Genomic DNA, 17752 nt, shown 5'->3' with positions numbered 1-17752 from the left:
CCCGTGCCATCTGATTGGTCGTCAGCGCGACCTACGCGGCTACGTAACAGATGGACAGAAAAGCACGGGGAAAGCACAGCGACTGCTGCAGAGTGATCTTCCGGTCTGGTTGGATATCTTGGAAGGAAGGTAGACGGTAAGGGAATAAAGGAACTTTGAATATCATCAAACTGATGGAAAGGATAGTCGGCAAATATGACCTCCACCGTTGGAGTATTAATGTGCTATCGCTTCTCGGCCTTTTGGCTTGGAATATGTGTAGTTTCTGTTCTTATCAGTTTAATCGCTGATATCTCCCGAAGGTGGGAGTGTTTGTATTAAATGGATTTTTGGAGCAGGGAGATGGCTTAAGGGCTTGCTCTGTCCTCTCCATGTATCAGCCTGGTATTGCAGTGTTTCCAGGAATGGTGCACCCAACGCTTACCCAAGTTCAAAAGCAGGTGAATGCAATGTGAATCTCTTGCCTTTGCTAGTTTGCCGTGTTGATGGCAGTCAGTGATTGTTGCATCTATTGTCTTTTCAGTTGCAGGAAACTATCGTCTTTTGTTACGGGTTTTCTGTCTTATGAACCTGCTCTGCAGTTACCTGATGAAGGTGCAGCACGCTGAAAGCCAGGACAGGGGTAACCCCAACGTGCTACAGGGAACATTCTGGAACCAGGGGCCTGCCAGGAAGGTAACTTGCCAATTTGAATGAATGGATTTGCCCTTGTCTGCCGTTTTGGGCTTCTGCGGTCGTTCTTGGAACGTATCCCACCGATGGTACGGCGGTGGCGGGGGGTGGGGTGACTGCTGTAATTTCAAAGAACCCCGTTGGGCTGAAACCTGGTGTTGTGGGATTTTTAACACAGTCAAATCAGGTTGTGGGATCCCATGACTCAGCCAATGTCAAATGGCTATCAGATCAGCCCCCACAGCCCCTTCCCAACCCCCCCGCCTCCCCCCCCACCCCCGAGGCAACAAATTTATCCTAATATTTTCTTGAACAAGGAAGAAATGTCTTTAGTCTGTTTCCTGAATAGAGTGAAACCCCCATCTCTGTTTGTTTCTTCGCAAACTACTGTACGGAAGCGACCTGCTTTAGTAGCTACGTCTGTACGTAAAGATTATTCACGCAGACGATCGCCCAAGGCTGGAACTGGCTTCAGCTCCCTGGTGCCACCAGGCAGCCGTACTAACCACTGATCCACTGTGCCACCCGTACGATTTGGAACGATTTGTCATCATTTGCGGTGCAAGTAGCGAAACAGTTGTCAGTTTGTCAACTGGGTCGGATTATAATGTTGTCAGCGATCTGCAGCAATGTGAACGGAGATGTCGAATCGAGCTGCTGGTGGTGATGAGGCGCGCTTGCAGCGTGACATGTTTACACGGGGAGATCAGCTCCCTCCCCATTCTCCACAGAGAGTCGGATACAAGTAGAGAGGATATTGAAAGTGGACGATAAAGAAAGGGTGCACGGACGTAATTCGCTTTTCGCAACTTTTCGGATTGATGCGGAATGCCGAGGAGCGAATCCTGTACGTGAGGGAAACGATGATTGGCATTTATGGGCAAGCTACACCAACACAAGGGGAGGCAATGAATAGGATCTTTCCGTCAAGGCCAACATTTCTCGCCCATGCCGAGATCAGCCTGGTGGTGAGCTGCTCTCTCGAACCGCTGCAGTCCAAGTGCTGTCGGTAGCCCCGCGATGCTGTTTGGGCGGGGATTCCCGATTTTGACCCGGTAACACCGGAGGAACAAGGACATATTTGCAATTCAGGACAGCGAGTGCCTCGGGGGGGGGGAGAACTTGCGAATGGTGGTGTTCCCGTGGATCTGCTGCCGTCATCCTTCGAGGCTGCGTTGGCCATGGGTTTGCAAGGTGCTGCCTGAGGAATTCTGGTGAATCTTGTAGATGCCGGGGGAATGAATGCCTGGGGGAATGAATGACCCTGCCGCCGCCGCTGTCCCCGATCACCGGGAGAAACCTCTCTGCAGTCGACCTGACGTGCGGTGGCTCCGGCCCGTGCCATCTGATTGGTCGTCAGCGCGACCTACGCGGCTACGTAACAGATGGACAGAAAAGCACGGGGAAAGCACAGCGACTGCTGCAGAGTGATCTTCCGGTCTGGTTGGATATCTTGGAAGGAAGGTAGACGGTAAGGGAATAAAGGAACTTTGAATATCATCAAACTGATGGAAAGGATAGTCGGCAAATATGACCTCCACCGTTGGAGTATTAATGTGCTATCGCTTCTCGGCCTTTTGGCTTGGAATATGTGTAGTTTCTGTTCTTATCAGTTTAATCGCTGATATCTCCCGAAGGTGGGAGTGTTTGTATTAAATGGATTTTTGGAGCAGGGAGATGGCTTAAGGGCTTGCTCTGTCCTCTCCATGTATCAGCCTGGTATTGCAGTGTTTCCAGGAATGGTGCACCCAACGCTTACCCAAGTTCAAAAGCAGGTGAATGCAATGTGAATCTCTTGCCTTTGCTAGTTTGCCGTGTTGATGGCAGTCAGTGATTGTTGCATCTATTGTCTTTTCAGTTGCAGGAAACTATCGTCTTTTGTTACGGGTTTTCTGTCTTATGAACCTGCTCTGCAGTTACCTGATGAAGGTGCAGCACGCTGAAAGCCAGGACAGGGGTAACCCCAACGTGCTACAGGGAACATTCTGGAACCAGGGGCCTGCCAGGAAGGTAACTTGCCAATTTGAATGAATGGATTTGCCCTTGTCTGCCGTTTTGGGCTTCTGCGGTCGTTCTTGGAACGTATCCCACCGATGGTACGGCGGTGGCGGGGGGTGGGGTGACTGCTGTAATTTCAAAGAACCCCGTTGGGCTGAAACCTGGTGTTGTGGGATTTTTAACACAGTCAAATCAGGTTGTGGGATCCCATGACTCAGCCAATGTCAAATGGCTATCAGATCAGCCCCCACAGCCCCTTCCCAACCCCCCCGCCTCCCCCCCCACCCCCGAGGCAACAAATTTATCCTAATATTTTCTTGAACAAGAAAGAAATGTCTTTAGTCTGTTTCCTGAATAGAGTGAAACCCCCATCTCTGTTTGTTTCTTCGCAAACTACTGTACGGAAGCGACCTGCTTTAGTAGCTACGTCTGTACGTAAAGATTATTCACGCAGACGATCGCCCAAGGCTGGAACTGGCTTCAGCTCCCTGGTGCCACCAGGCAGCCGTACTAACCACTGATCCACTGTGCCACCCGTACGATTTGGAACGATTTGTCATCATTTGCGGTGCAAGTAGCGAAACAGTTGTCAGTTTGTCAACTGGGTCGGATTATAATGTTGTCAGCGATCTGCAGCAATGTGAACGGAGATGTCGAATCGAGCTGCTGGTGGTGATGAGGCGCGCTTGCAGCGTGACATGTTTACACGGGGAGATCAGCTCCCTCCCCATTCTCCACAGAGAGTCGGATACAAGTAGAGAGGATATTGAAAGTGGACGATAAAGAAAGGGTGCACGGACGTAATTCGCTTTTCGCAACTTTTCGGATTGATGCGGAATGCCGAGGAGCGAATCCTGTACGTGAGGGAAACGATGATTGGCATTTATGGGCAAGCTACACCAACACAAGGGGAGGCAATGAATAGGATCTTTCCGTCAAGGCCAACATTTCTCGCCCATGCCGAGATCAGCCTGGTGGTGAGCTGCTCTCTCGAACCGCTGCAGTCCAAGTGCTGTCGGTAGCCCCGCGATGCTGTTTGGGCGGGGATTCCCGATTTTGACCCGGTAACACCGGAGGAACAAGGACATATTTGCAATTCAGGACAGCGAGTGCCTCGGGGGGGGGGAGAACTTGCGAATGGTGGTGTTCCCGTGGATCTGCTGCCGTCATCCTTCGAGGCTGCGTTGGCCATGGGTTTGCAAGGTGCTGCCTGAGGAATTCTGGTGAATCTTGTAGATGCCGGGGGAATGAATGACCCTGCCGCCGCCGCTGTCCCCGATCACCGGGAGAAACCTCTCTGCAGTCGACCTGACGTGCGGTGGCTCCGGCCCGTGCCATCTGATTGGTCGTCAGCGCGACCTACGCGGCTACGTAACAGATGGACAGAAAAGCACGGGGAAAGCACAGCGACTGCTGCAGAGTGATCTTCCGGTCTGGTTGGATATCTTGGAAGGAAGGTAGACGGTAAGGGAATAAAGGAACTTTGAATATCATCAAACTGATGGAAAGGATAGTCGGCAAATATGACCTCCACCGTTGGAGTATTAATGTGCTATCGCTTCTCGGCCTTTTGGCTTGGAATATGTGTAGTTTCTGTTCTTATCAGTTTAATCGCTGATATCTCCCGAAGGTGGGAGTGTTTGTATTAAATGGATTTTTGGAGCAGGGAGATGGCTTAAGGGCTTGCTCTGTCCTCTCCATGTATCAGCCTGGTATTGCAGTGTTTCCAGGAATGGTGCACCCAACGCTTACCCAAGTTCAAAAGCAGGTGAATGCAATGTGAATCTCTTGCCTTTGCTAGTTTGCCGTGTTGATGGCAGTCAGTGATTGTTGCATCTATTGTCTTTTCAGTTGCAGGAAACTATCGTCTTTTGTTACGGGTTTTCTGTCTTATGAACCTGCTCTGCAGTTACCTGATGAAGGTGCAGCACGCTGAAAGCCAGGACAGGGGTAACCCCAACGTGCTACAGGGAACATTCTGGAACCAGGGGCCTGCCAGGAAGGTAACTTGCCAATTTGAATGAATGGATTTGCCCTTGTCTGCCGTTTTGGGCTTCTGCGGTCGTTCTTGGAACGTATCCCACCGATGGTACGGCGGTGGCGGGGGGTGGGGTGACTGCTGTAATTTCAAAGAACCCCGTTGGGCTGAAACCTGGTGTTGTGGGATTTTTAACACAGTCAAATCAGGTTGTGGGATCCCATGACTCAGCCAATGTCAAATGGCTATCAGATCAGCCCCCACAGCCCCTTCCCAACCCCCCCGCCTCCCCCCCCACCCCCGAGGCAACAAATTTATCCTAATATTTTCTTGAACAAGAAAGAAATGTCTTTAGTCTGTTTCCTGAATAGAGTGAAACCCCCATCTCTGTTTGTTTCTTCGCAAACTACTGTACGGAAGCGACCTGCTTTAGTAGCTACGTCTGTACGTAAAGATTATTCACGCAGACGATCGCCCAAGGCTGGAACTGGCTTCAGCTCCCTGGTGCCACCAGGCAGCCGTACTAACCACTGATCCACTGTGCCACCCGTACGATTTGGAACGATTTGTCATCATTTGCGGTGCAAGTAGCGAAACAGTTGTCAGTTTGTCAACTGGGTCGGATTATAATGTTGTCAGCGATCTGCAGCAATGTGAACGGAGATGTCGAATCGAGCTGCTGGTGGTGATGAGGCGCGCTTGCAGCGTGACATGTTTACACGGGGAGATCAGCTCCCTCCCCATTCTCCACAGAGAGTCGGATACAAGTAGAGAGGATATTGAAAGTGGACGATAAAGAAAGGGTGCACGGACGTAATTCGCTTTTCGCAACTTTTCGGATTGATGCGGAATGCCGAGGAGCGAATCCTGTACGTGAGGGAAACGATGATTGGCATTTATGGGCAAGCTACACCAACACAAGGGGAGGCAATGAATAGGATCTTTCCGTCAAGGCCAACATTTCTCGCCCATGCCGAGATCAGCCTGGTGGTGAGCTGCTCTCTCGAACCGCTGCAGTCCAAGTGCTGTCGGTAGCCCCGCGATGCTGTTTGGGCGGGGATTCCCGATTTTGACCCGGTAACACCGGAGGAACAAGGACATATTTGCAATTCAGGACAGCGAGTGCCTCGGGGGGGGGGAGAACTTGCGAATGGTGGTGTTCCCGTGGATCTGCTGCCGTCATCCTTCGAGGCTGCGTTGGCCATGGGTTTGCAAGGTGCTGCCTGAGGAATTCTGGTGAATCTTGTAGATAGATGCCGGGGGAATGAATGACCCTGCCGCCGCCGCTGTCCCCGATCACCGGGAGAAACCTCTCTGCAGTCGACCTGACGTGCGGTGGCTCCGGCCCGTGCCATCTGATTGGTCGTCAGCGCGACCTACGCGGCTACGTAACAGATGGACAGAAAAGCACGGGGAAAGCACAGCGACTGCTGCAGAGTGATCTTCCGGTCTGGTTGGATATCTTGGAAGGAAGGTAGACGGTAAGGGAATAAAGGAACTTTGAATATCATCAAACTGATGGAAAGGATAGTCGGCAAATATGACCTCCACCGTTGGAGTATTAATGTGCTATCGCTTCTCGGCCTTTTGGCTTGGAATATGTGTAGTTTCTGTTCTTATCAGTTTAATCGCTGATATCTCCCGAAGGTGGGAGTGTTTGTATTAAATGGATTTTTGGAGCAGGGAGATGGCTTAAGGGCTTGCTCTGTCCTCTCCATGTATCAGCCTGGTATTGCAGTGTTTCCAGGAATGGTGCACCCAACGCTTACCCAAGTTCAAAAGCAGGTGAATGCAATGTGAATCTCTTGCCTTTGCTAGTTTGCCGTGTTGATGGCAGTCAGTGATTGTTGCATCTATTGTCTTTTCAGTTGCAGGAAACTATCGTCTTTTGTTACGGGTTTTCTGTCTTATGAACCTGCTCTGCAGTTACCTGATGAAGGTGCAGCACGCTGAAAGCCAGGACAGGGGTAACCCCAACGTGCTACAGGGAACATTCTGGAACCAGGGGCCTGCCAGGAAGGTAACTTGCCAATTTGAATGAATGGATTTGCCCTTGTCTGCCGTTTTGGGCTTCTGCGGTCGTTCTTGGAACGTATCCCACCGATGGTACGGCGGTGGCGGGGGGTGGGGTGACTGCTGTAATTTCAAAGAACCCCGTTGGGCTGAAACCTGGTGTTGTGGGATTTTTAACACAGTCAAATCAGGTTGTGGGATCCCATGACTCAGCCAATGTCAAATGGCTATCAGATCAGCCCCCACAGCCCCTTCCCAACCCCCCCGCCTCCCCCCCCACCCCCGAGGCAACAAATTTATCCTAATATTTTCTTGAACAAGAAAGAAATGTCTTTAGTCTGTTTCCTGAATAGAGTGAAACCCCCATCTCTGTTTGTTTCTTCGCAAACTACTGTACGGAAGCGACCTGCTTTAGTAGCTACGTCTGTACGTAAAGATTATTCACGCAGACGATCGCCCAAGGCTGGAACTGGCTTCAGCTCCCTGGTGCCACCAGGCAGCCGTACTAACCACTGATCCACTGTGCCACCCGTACGATTTGGAACGATTTGTCATCATTTGCGGTGCAAGTAGCGAAACAGTTGTCAGTTTGTCAACTGGGTCGGATTATAATGTTGTCAGCGATCTGCAGCAATGTGAACGGAGATGTCGAATCGAGCTGCTGGTGGTGATGAGGCGCGCTTGCAGCGTGACATGTTTACACGGGGAGATCAGCTCCCTCCCCATTCTCCACAGAGAGTCGGATACAAGTAGAGAGGATATTGAAAGTGGACGATAAAGAAAGGGTGCACGGACGTAATTCGCTTTTCGCAACTTTTCGGATTGATGCGGAATGCCGAGGAGCGAATCCTGTACGTGAGGGAAACGATGATTGGCATTTATGGGCAAGCTACACCAACACAAGGGGAGGCAATGAATAGGATCTTTCCGTCAAGGCCAACATTTCTCGCCCATGCCGAGATCAGCCTGGTGGTGAGCTGCTCTCTCGAACCGCTGCAGTCCAAGTGCTGTCGGTAGCCCCGCGATGCTGTTTGGGCGGGGATTCCCGATTTTGACCCGGTAACACCGGAGGAACAAGGACATATTTGCAATTCAGGACAGCGAGTGCCTCGGGGGGGGGGAGAACTTGCGAATGGTGGTGTTCCCGTGGATCTGCTGCCGTCATCCTTCGAGGCTGCGTTGGCCATGGGTTTGCAAGGTGCTGCCTGAGGAATTCTGGTGAATCTTGTAGATGCCGGGGGAATGAATGATGCCGGGGGAATGAATGACCCTGCCGCCGCCGCTGTCCCCGATCACCGGGAGAAACCTCTCTGCAGTCGACCTGACGTGCGGTGGCTCCGGCCCGTGCCATCTGATTGGTCGTCAGCGCGACCTACGCGGCTACGTAACAGATGGACAGAAAAGCACGGGGAAAGCACAGCGACTGCTGCAGAGTGATCTTCCGGTCTGGTTGGATATCTTGGAAGGAAGGTAGACGGTAAGGGAATAAAGGAACTTTGAATATCATCAAACTGATGGAAAGGATAGTCGGCAAATATGACCTCCACCGTTGGAGTATTAATGTGCTATCGCTTCTCGGCCTTTTGGCTTGGAATATGTGTAGTTTCTGTTCTTATCAGTTTAATCGCTGATATCTCCCGAAGGTGGGAGTGTTTGTATTAAATGGATTTTTGGAGCAGGGAGATGGCTTAAGGGCTTGCTCTGTCCTCTCCATGTATCAGCCTGGTATTGCAGTGTTTCCAGGAATGGTGCACCCAACGCTTACCCAAGTTCAAAAGCAGGTGAATGCAATGTGAATCTCTTGCCTTTGCTAGTTTGCCGTGTTGATGGCAGTCAGTGATTGTTGCATCTATTGTCTTTTCAGTTGCAGGAAACTATCGTCTTTTGTTACGGGTTTTCTGTCTTATGAACCTGCTCTGCAGTTACCTGATGAAGGTGCAGCACGCTGAAAGCCAGGACAGGGGTAACCCCAACGTGCTACAGGGAACATTCTGGAACCAGGGGCCTGCCAGGAAGGTAACTTGCCAATTTGAATGAATGGATTTGCCCTTGTCTGCCGTTTTGGGCTTCTGCGGTCGTTCTTGGAACGTATCCCACCGATGGTACGGCGGTGGCGGGGGGTGGGGTGACTGCTGTAATTTCAAAGAACCCCGTTGGGCTGAAACCTGGTGTTGTGGGATTTTTAACACAGTCAAATCAGGTTGTGGGATCCCATGACTCAGCCAATGTCAAATGGCTATCAGATCAGCCCCCACAGCCCCTTCCCAACCCCCCCGCCTCCCCCCCCACCCCCGAGGCAACAAATTTATCCTAATATTTTCTTGAACAAGAAAGAAATGTCTTTAGTCTGTTTCCTGAATAGAGTGAAACCCCCATCTCTGTTTGTTTCTTCGCAAACTACTGTACGGAAGCGACCTGCTTTAGTAGCTACGTCTGTACGTAAAGATTATTCACGCAGACGATCGCCCAAGGCTGGAACTGGCTTCAGCTCCCTGGTGCCACCAGGCAGCCGTACTAACCACTGATCCACTGTGCCACCCGTACGATTTGGAACGATTTGTCATCATTTGCGGTGCAAGTAGCGAAACAGTTGTCAGTTTGTCAACTGGGTCGGATTATAATGTTGTCAGCGATCTGCAGCAATGTGAACGGAGATGTCGAATCGAGCTGCTGGTGGTGATGAGGCGCGCTTGCAGCGTGACATGTTTACACGGGGAGATCAGCTCCCTCCCCATTCTCCACAGAGAGTCGGATACAAGTAGAGAGGATATTGAAAGTGGACGATAAAGAAAGGGTGCACGGACGTAATTCGCTTTTCGCAACTTTTCGGATTGATGCGGAATGCCGAGGAGCGAATCCTGTACGTGAGGGAAACGATGATTGGCATTTATGGGCAAGCTACACCAACACAAGGGGAGGCAATGAATAGGATCTTTCCGTCAAGGCCAACATTTCTCGCCCATGCCGAGATCAGCCTGGTGGTGAGCTGCTCTCTCGAACCGCTGCAGTCCAAGTGCTGTCGGTAGCCCCGCGATGCTGTTTGGGCGGGGATTCCCGATTTTGACCCGGTAACACCGGAGGAACAAGGACATATTTGCAATTCAGGACAGCGAGTGCCTCGGGGGGGGGGAGAACTTGCGAATGGTGGTGTTCCCGTGGATCTGCTGCCGTCATCCTTCGAGGCTGCGTTGGCCATGGGTTTGCAAGGTGCTGCCTGAGGAATTCTGGTGAATCTTGTAGATAGATGCCGGGGGAATGAATGACCCTGCCGCCGCCGCTGTCCCCGATCACCGGGAGAAACCTCTCTGCAGTCGACCTGACGTGCGGTGGCTCCGGCCCGTGCCATCTGATTGGTCGTCAGCGCGACCTACGCGGCTACGTAACAGATGGACAGAAAAGCACGGGGAAAGCACAGCGACTGCTGCAGAGTGATCTTCCGGTCTGGTTGGATATCTTGGAAGGAAGGTAGACGGTAAGGGAATAAAGGAACTTTGAATATCATCAAACTGATGGAAAGGATAGTCGGCAAATATGACCTCCACCGTTGGAGTATTAATGTGCTATCGCTTCTCGGCCTTTTGGCTTGGAATATGTGTAGTTTCTGTTCTTATCAGTTTAATCGCTGATATCTCCCGAAGGTGGGAGTGTTTGTATTAAATGGATTTTTGGAGCAGGGAGATGGCTTAAGGGCTTGCTCTGTCCTCTCCATGTATCAGCCTGGTATTGCAGTGTTTCCAGGAATGGTGCACCCAACGCTTACCCAAGTTCAAAAGCAGGTGAATGCAATGTGAATCTCTTGCCTTTGCTAGTTTGCCGTGTTGATGGCAGTCAGTGATTGTTGCATCTATTGTCTTTTCAGTTGCAGGAAACTATCGTCTTTTGTTACGGGTTTTCTGTCTTATGAACCTGCTCTGCAGTTACCTGATGAAGGTGCAGCACGCTGAAAGCCAGGACAGGGGTAACCCCAACGTGCTACAGGGAACATTCTGGAACCAGGGGCCTGCCAGGAAGGTAACTTGCCAATTTGAATGAATGGATTTGCCCTTGTCTGCCGTTTTGGGCTTCTGCGGTCGTTCTTGGAACGTATCCCACCGATGGTACGGCGGTGGCGGGGGGTGGGGTGACTGCTGTAATTTCAAAGAACCCCGTTGGGCTGAAACCTGGTGTTGTGGGATTTTTAACACAGTCAAATCAGGTTGTGGGATCCCATGACTCAGCCAATGTCAAATGGCTATCAGATCAGCCCCCACAGCCCCTTCCCAACCCCCCCGCCTCCCCCCCCACCCCCGAGGCAACAAATTTATCCTAATATTTTCTTGAACAAGAAAGAAATGTCTTTAGTCTGTTTCCTGAATAGAGTGAAACCCCCATCTCTGTTTGTTTCTTCGCAAACTACTGTACGGAAGCGACCTGCTTTAGTAGCTACGTCTGTACGTAAAGATTATTCACGCAGACGATCGCCCAAGGCTGGAACTGGCTTCAGCTCCCTGGTGCCACCAGGCAGCCGTACTAACCACTGATCCACTGTGCCACCCGTACGATTTGGAACGATTTGTCATCATTTGCGGTGCAAGTAGCGAAACAGTTGTCAGTTTGTCAACTGGGTCGGATTATAATGTTGTCAGCGATCTGCAGCAATGTGAACGGAGATGTCGAATCGAGCTGCTGGTGGTGATGAGGCGCGCTTGCAGCGTGACATGTTTACACGGGGAGATCAGCTCCCTCCCCATTCTCCACAGAGAGTCGGATACAAGTAGAGAGGATATTGAAAGTGGACGATAAAGAAAGGGTGCACGGACGTAATTCGCTTTTCGCAACTTTTCGGATTGATGCGGAATGCCGAGGAGCGAATCCTGTACGTGAGGGAAACGATGATTGGCATTTATGGGCAAGCTACACCAACACAAGGGGAGGCAATGAATAGGATCTTTCCGTCAAGGCCAACATTTCTCGCCCATGCCGAGATCAGCCTGGTGGTGAGCTGCTCTCTCGAACCGCTGCAGTCCAAGTGCTGTCGGTAGCCCCGCGATGCTGTTTGGGCGGGGATTCCCGATTTTGACCCGGTAACACCGGAGGAACAAGGACATATTTGCAATTCAGGACAGCGAGTGTCTCGGGGGGGGGGAGAACTTGCGAATGGTGGTGTTCCCGTGGATCTGCTGCCGTCATCATTCGAGGCTGCGTTGGCCATGGGTTTGCAAGGTGCTGCCTGAGGAATTCTGGTGAATCTTGTAGATGCCGGGGGTGAATGACCCTGCCGGGGGAATGAATGACCCTGCCGCCGCCGCTGTCCCCGATCACCGGGAGAAACCTCTCTGCAGTCGACCTGACGTGCGGTGGCTCCGGCCCGTGCCATCTGATTGGTCGTCAGCGCGACCTACGCGGCTACGTAACAGATGGAGAGAAAAGCACGGGGAAAGCACAGCGACTGCTGCAGAGTGATCTTCCGGTCTGGTTGGATATCTTGGAAGGAAGGTAGACGGTAAGGGAATAAAGGAACTTTGAATATCATCAAACTGATGGAAAGGATAGTCGGCAAATATGACCTCCACCGTTGGAGTATTAATGTGCTATCGCTTCTCGGCCTTTTGGCTTGGAATATGTGTAGTTTCTGTTCTTATCAGTTTAATCGCTGATATCTCCCGAAGGTGGGAGTGTTTGTATTAAATGGATTTTTGGAGCAGGGAGATGGCTTAAGGGCTTGCTCTGTCCTCTCCATGTATCAGCCTGGTATTGCAGTGTTTCCAGGAATGGTGCACCCAACGCTTACCCAAGTTCAAAAGCAGGTGAATGCAATGTGAATCTCTTGCCTTTGCTAGTTTGCCGTGTTGATGGCAGTCAGTGATTGTTGCATCTATTGTCTTTTCAGTTGCAGGAAACTATCGTCTTTTGTTACGGGTTTTCTGTCTTATGAACCTGCTCTGCAGTTACCTGATGAAGGTGCAGCACGCTGAAAGCCAGGACAGGGGTAACCCCAACGTGCTACAGGGAACATTCTGGAACCAGGGGCCTGCCAGGAAGGTAACTTGCCAATTTGAATGAATGGATTTGCCCTTGTCTGCCGTTTTGGGCTTCTGCGGTCGTTCTTGGAACGTATCCCACCGATGGTACGGCGGTGGCGGGGGGTGGGGTGACTGCTGTAATTTCAAAGAACCCCGTTGGGCTGAAACCTGGTGTTGTGGGATTTTTAACACAGTCAAATCAGGTTGTGGGATCCCATGACTCAGCCAATGTCAAATGGCTATCAGATCAGCCCCCACAGCCCCTTCCCAACCCCCCCGCCTCCCCCCCCACCCCCGAGGCAACAAATTTATCCTAATATTTTCTTGAACAAGAAAGAAATGTCTTTAGTCTGTTTCCTGAATAGAGTGAAACCCCCATCTCTGTTTGTTTCTTCGCAAACTACTGTACGGAAGCGACCTGCTTTAGTAGCTACGTCTGTACGTAAAGATTATTCACGCAGACGATCGCCCAAGGCTGGAACTGGCTTCAGCTCCCTGGTGCCACCAGGCAGCCGTACTAACCACTGATCCACTGTGCCACCCGTACGATTTGGAACGATTTGTCATCATTTGCGGTGCAAGTAGCGAAACAGTTGTCAGTTTGTCAACTGGGTCGGATTATAATGTTGTCAGCGATCTGCAGCAATGTGAACGGAGATGTCGAATCGAGCTGCTGGTGGTGATGAGGCGCGCTTGCAGCGTGACATGTTTACACGGGGAGATCAGCTCCCTCCCCATTCTCCACAGAGAGTCGGATACAAGTAGAGAGGATATTGAAAGTGGACGATAAAGAAAGGGTGCACGGACGTAATTCGCTTTTCGCAACTTTTCGGATTGATGCGGAATGCCGAGGAGCGAATCCTGTACGTGAGGGAAACGATGATTGGCATTTATGGGCAAGCTACACCAACACAAGGGGAGGCAATGAATAGGATCTTTCCGTCAAGGCCAACATTTCTCGCCCATGCCGAGATCAGCCTGGTGGTGAGCTGCTCTCTCGAACCGCTGCAGTCCAAGTGCTGTCGGTAGCCCCGCGATGCTGTTTGGGCGGGGATTCCCGATTTTGACCCGGTAACACCGGAGGAACAAAGACATATTTGCAATTCAGGACAGCGAGTGCCTCGGGGGGGGGGGGAGAACTTGCGAATGGTGGTGTTCCCGTGGATCTGCTGCCGTCATCCTTCGAGGCTGCGTTGGCCATGGGTTTGCAAGGTGCTGCCTGAGGAATTCTGGTGAATCTTGTAGATATGAATGCCGGGGGAATGAATGACCCTGCCGCCGCCGCTGTCCCCGATCACCGGGAGAAACCTCTCTGCAGTCGACCTGACGTGCGGTGGCTCCGGCCCGTGCCATCTGATTGGTCGTCAGCGCGACCTACGCGGCTACGTAACAGATGGACAGAAAAGCACGGGGAAAGCACAGCGACTGCTGCAGAGTGATCTTCCGGTCTGGTTGGATATCTTGGAAGGAAGGTAGACGGTAAGGGAATAAAGGAACTTTGAATATCATCAAACTGATGGAAAGGATAGTCGGCAAATATGACCTCCACCGTTGGAGTATTAATGTGCTATCGCTTCTCGGCCTTTTGGCTTGGAATATGTGTAGTTTCTGTTCTTATCAGTTTAATCGCTGATATCTCCCGAAGGTGGGAGTGTTTGTATTAAATGGATTTTTGGAGCAGGGAGATGGCTTAAGGGCTTGCTCTGTCCTCTCCATGTATCAGCCTGGTATTGCAGTGTTTCCAGGAATGGTGCACCCAACGCTTACCCAAGTTCAAAAGCAGGTGAATGCAATGTGAATCTCTTGCCTTTGCTAGTTTGCCGTGTTGATGGCAGTCAGTGATTGTTGCATCTATTGTCTTTTCAGTTGCAGGAAACTATCGTCTTTTGTTACGGGTTTTCTGTCTTATGAACCTGCTCTGCAGTTACCTGATGAAGGTGCAGCACGCTGAAAGCCAGGACAGGGGTAACCCCAACGTGCTACAGGGAACATTCTGGAACCAGGGGCCTGCCAGGAAGGTAACTTGCCAATTTAAATGAATGGATTTGCCCTTGTCTGCCGTTTTGGGCTTCTGCGGTCGTTCTTGGAACGTATCCCACCGATGGTACGGCGGTGGCGGGGGGTGGGGTGACTGCTGTAATTTCAAAGAACCCCGTTGGGCTGAAACCTGGTGTTGTGGGATTTTTAACACAGTCAAATCAGGTTGTGGGATCCCATGACTCAGCCAATGTCAAATGGCTATCAGATCAGCCCCCACAGCCCCTTCCCAACCCCCCCGCCTCCCCCCCCACCCCCGAGGCAACAAATTTATCCTAATATTTTCTTGAACAAGAAAGAAATGTCTTTGGTCTGTTTCCTGAATAGAGTGAAACCCCCATCTCTGTTTGTTTCTTCGCAAACTACTGTACGGAAGCGACCTGCTTTAGTAGCTACGTCTGTACGTAAAGATTATTCACGCAGACGATCGCCCAAGGCTGGAACTGGCTTCAGCTCCCTGGTGCCACCAGGCAGCCGTACTAACCACTGATCCACTGTGCCACCCGTACGATTTGGAACGATTTGTCATCATTTGCGGTGCAAGTAGCGAAACAGTTGTCAGTTTGTCAACTGGGTCGGATTATAATGTTGTCAGCGATCTGCAGCAATGTGAACGGAGATGTCGAATCGAGCTGCTGGTGGTGATGAGGCGCGCTTGCAGCGTGACATGTTTACACGGGGAGATCAGCTCCCTCCCCATTCTCACAGAGAGTCGGATACAAGTAGAGAGGATATTGAAAGTGGACGATAAAGAAAGGGTGCACGGACGTAATTCGCTTTTCGCAACTTTTCGGATTGATGCGGAATGCCGAGGAGCGAATCCTGTACGTGAGGGAAACGATGATTGGCATTTATGGGCAAGCTACACCAACACAAGGGGAGGCAATGAATAGGATCTTTCCGTCAAGGCCAACATTTCTCGCCCATGCCGAGATCAGCCTGGTGGTGAGCTGCTCTCTCGAACCGCTGCAGTCCAAGTGCTGTCGGTAGCCCCGCGATGCTGTTTGGGCGGGGATTCCCGATTTTGACCCGGTAACACCGGAGGAACAAAGACATATTTGCAATTCAGGACAGCGAGTGTCTCGGGGGGGGGGGGGGAGAACTTGCGAATGGTGGTGTTCCCGTGGATCTGCTGCCGTCATCCTTCGAGGCTGCGTTGGCCATGGGTTTGCAAGGTGCTGCCTGAGGAATTCTGGTGAATCTTGTAGATGCCGGGGGAATGAATGACCCTGCCGGGGGAATGAATGACCCTGCCGCCGCCGCTGTCCCCGATCACCGGGAGAAACCTCTCTGCAGTCGACCTGACGTGCGGTGGCTCCGGCCCGTGCCATCTGATTGGTCGTCAGCGCGACCTACGCGGCTACGTAACAGATGGACAGAAAAGCACGGGGAAAGCACAGCGACTGCTGCAGAGTGATCTTCCGGTCTGGTTGGATATCTTGGAAGGAAGGTAGACGGTAAGGGAATAAAGGAACTTTGAATATCATCAAACTGATGGAAAGGATAGTCGGCAAATATGACCTCCACCGTTGGAGTATTAATGTGCTATCGCTTCTCGGCCTTTTGGCTTGGAATATGTGTAGTTTCTGTTCTTATCAGTTTAATCGCTGATATCTCCCGAAGGTGGGAGTGTTTGTATTAAATGGATTTTTGGAGCAGGGAGATGGCTTAAGGGCTTGCTCTGTCCTCTCCATGTATCAGCCTGGTATTGCAGTGTTTCCAGGAATGGTGCACCCAACGCTTACCCAAGTTCAAAAGCAGGTGAATGCAATGTGAATCTCTTGCCTTTGCTAGTTTGCCGTGTTGATGGCAGTCAGTGATTGTTGCATCTATTGTCTTTTCAGTTGCAGGAAACTATCGTCTTTTGTTACGGGTTTTCTGTCTTATGAACCTGCTCTGCAGTTACCTGATGAAGGTGCAGCACGCTGAAAGCCAGGACAGGGGTAACCCCAACGTGCTACAGGGAACATTCTGGAACCAGGGGCCTGCCAGGAAGGTAACTTGCCAATTTAAATGAATGGATTTGCCCTTGTCTGCCGTTTTGGGCTTCTGCGGTCGTTCTTGGAACGTATCCCACCGATGGTACGGCGGTGGCGGGGGGTGGGGTGACTGCTGTAATTTCAAAGAACCCCGTTGGGCTGAAACCTGGTGTTGTGGGATTTTTAACACAGTCAAATCAGGTTGTGGGATCCCATGACTCAGCCAATGTCAAATGGCTATCAGATCAGCCCCCACAGCCCCTTCCCAACCCCCCCGCCTCCCCCCCACCCCCGAGGCAACAAATTTATCCTAATATTTTCTTGAACAAGAAAGAAATGTCTTTAGTCTGTTTCCTGAATAGAGTGAAACCCCCATCTCTGTTTGTTTCTTCGCAAACTACTGTACGGAAGCGACCTGCTTTAGTAGCTACGTCTGTACGTAAAGATTATTCACGCAGACGATCGCCCAAGGCTGGAACTGGCTTCAGCTCCCTGGTGCCACCAGGCAGCCGTACTAACCACTGATCCACTGTGCCACCCGTACGATTTGGAACGATTTGTCATCATTTGCGGTGCAAGTAGCGAAACAGTTGTCAGTTTGTCAACTGGGTCGGATTATAATGTTGTCAGCGATCTGCAGCAATGTGAACGGAGATGTCGAATCGAGCTGCTGGTGGTGATGAGGCGCGCTTGCAGCGTGACATGTTTACACGGGGAGATCAGCTCCCTCCCCATTCTCACAGAGAGTCGGATACAAGTAGAGAGGATATTGAAAGTGGACGATAAAGAAAGGGTGCACGGACGTAATTCGCTTTTCGCAACTTTTCGGATTGATGCGGAATGCCGAGGAGCGAATCCTGTACGTGAGGGAAACGATGATTGGCATTTATGGGCAAGCTACACCAACACAAGGGGAGGCAATGAATAGGATCTTTCCGTCAAGGCCAACATTTCTCGCCCATGCCGAGATCAGCCTGGTGGTGAGCTGCTCTCTCGAACCGCTGCAGTCCAAGTGCTGTCGGTAGCCCCGCGATGCTGTTTGGGCGGGGATTCCCGATTTTGACCCGGTAACA

At 51.2% G+C, this 17752-nt stretch overlaps 9 non-coding genes across 9 annotated transcripts; all 9 read left to right on the top strand.

Annotated features, from left to right (window-relative positions):
• The first annotated feature begins 226 nt into the window (after positions 1-226).
• On the top strand, positions 227-418 carry LOC132809530 (U2 spliceosomal RNA). The gene has a single exon (XR_009642394.1). It is a non-coding gene; the product is annotated as a U2 spliceosomal RNA (small nuclear RNA).
• Positions 419-2233: 1815 nt separating this feature from the next.
• LOC132809529 (U2 spliceosomal RNA) lies at positions 2234-2425 on the top strand. The gene has a single exon (XR_009642392.1). It is a non-coding gene; the product is annotated as a U2 spliceosomal RNA (small nuclear RNA).
• A 1799-nt stretch (positions 2426-4224) lies between these two features.
• Positions 4225-4416, top strand: LOC132809528 (U2 spliceosomal RNA). The gene has a single exon (XR_009642391.1). It is a non-coding gene; the product is annotated as a U2 spliceosomal RNA (small nuclear RNA).
• A 1803-nt stretch (positions 4417-6219) lies between these two features.
• LOC132809527 (U2 spliceosomal RNA) lies at positions 6220-6411 on the top strand. Its single transcript, XR_009642390.1, has one exon. It is a non-coding gene; the product is annotated as a U2 spliceosomal RNA (small nuclear RNA).
• Positions 6412-8228: 1817 nt separating this feature from the next.
• LOC132809524 (U2 spliceosomal RNA) lies at positions 8229-8420 on the top strand. Its single transcript, XR_009642388.1, has one exon. It is a non-coding gene; the product is annotated as a U2 spliceosomal RNA (small nuclear RNA).
• Positions 8421-10223: 1803 nt separating this feature from the next.
• On the top strand, positions 10224-10415 carry LOC132809523 (U2 spliceosomal RNA). The gene has a single exon (XR_009642387.1). It is a non-coding gene; the product is annotated as a U2 spliceosomal RNA (small nuclear RNA).
• A 1818-nt stretch (positions 10416-12233) lies between these two features.
• On the top strand, positions 12234-12425 carry LOC132809522 (U2 spliceosomal RNA). Its single transcript, XR_009642386.1, has one exon. It is a non-coding gene; the product is annotated as a U2 spliceosomal RNA (small nuclear RNA).
• A 1807-nt stretch (positions 12426-14232) lies between these two features.
• LOC132809521 (U2 spliceosomal RNA) lies at positions 14233-14424 on the top strand. The gene has a single exon (XR_009642385.1). It is a non-coding gene; the product is annotated as a U2 spliceosomal RNA (small nuclear RNA).
• A 1823-nt stretch (positions 14425-16247) lies between these two features.
• Positions 16248-16439, top strand: LOC132809520 (U2 spliceosomal RNA). Its single transcript, XR_009642384.1, has one exon. It is a non-coding gene; the product is annotated as a U2 spliceosomal RNA (small nuclear RNA).
• The last annotated feature ends 1313 nt before the right edge of the window (positions 16440-17752 follow it).

This window comes from Hemiscyllium ocellatum, unplaced genomic scaffold (genome assembly GCF_020745735.1).
Source record: "Hemiscyllium ocellatum isolate sHemOce1 unplaced genomic scaffold, sHemOce1.pat.X.cur. scaffold_1300_pat_ctg1, whole genome shotgun sequence".
NCBI lineage: Eukaryota > Metazoa > Chordata > Chondrichthyes > Orectolobiformes > Hemiscylliidae > Hemiscyllium > Hemiscyllium ocellatum.
This window is presented reverse-complemented; position numbering and strand designations above follow the sequence as displayed.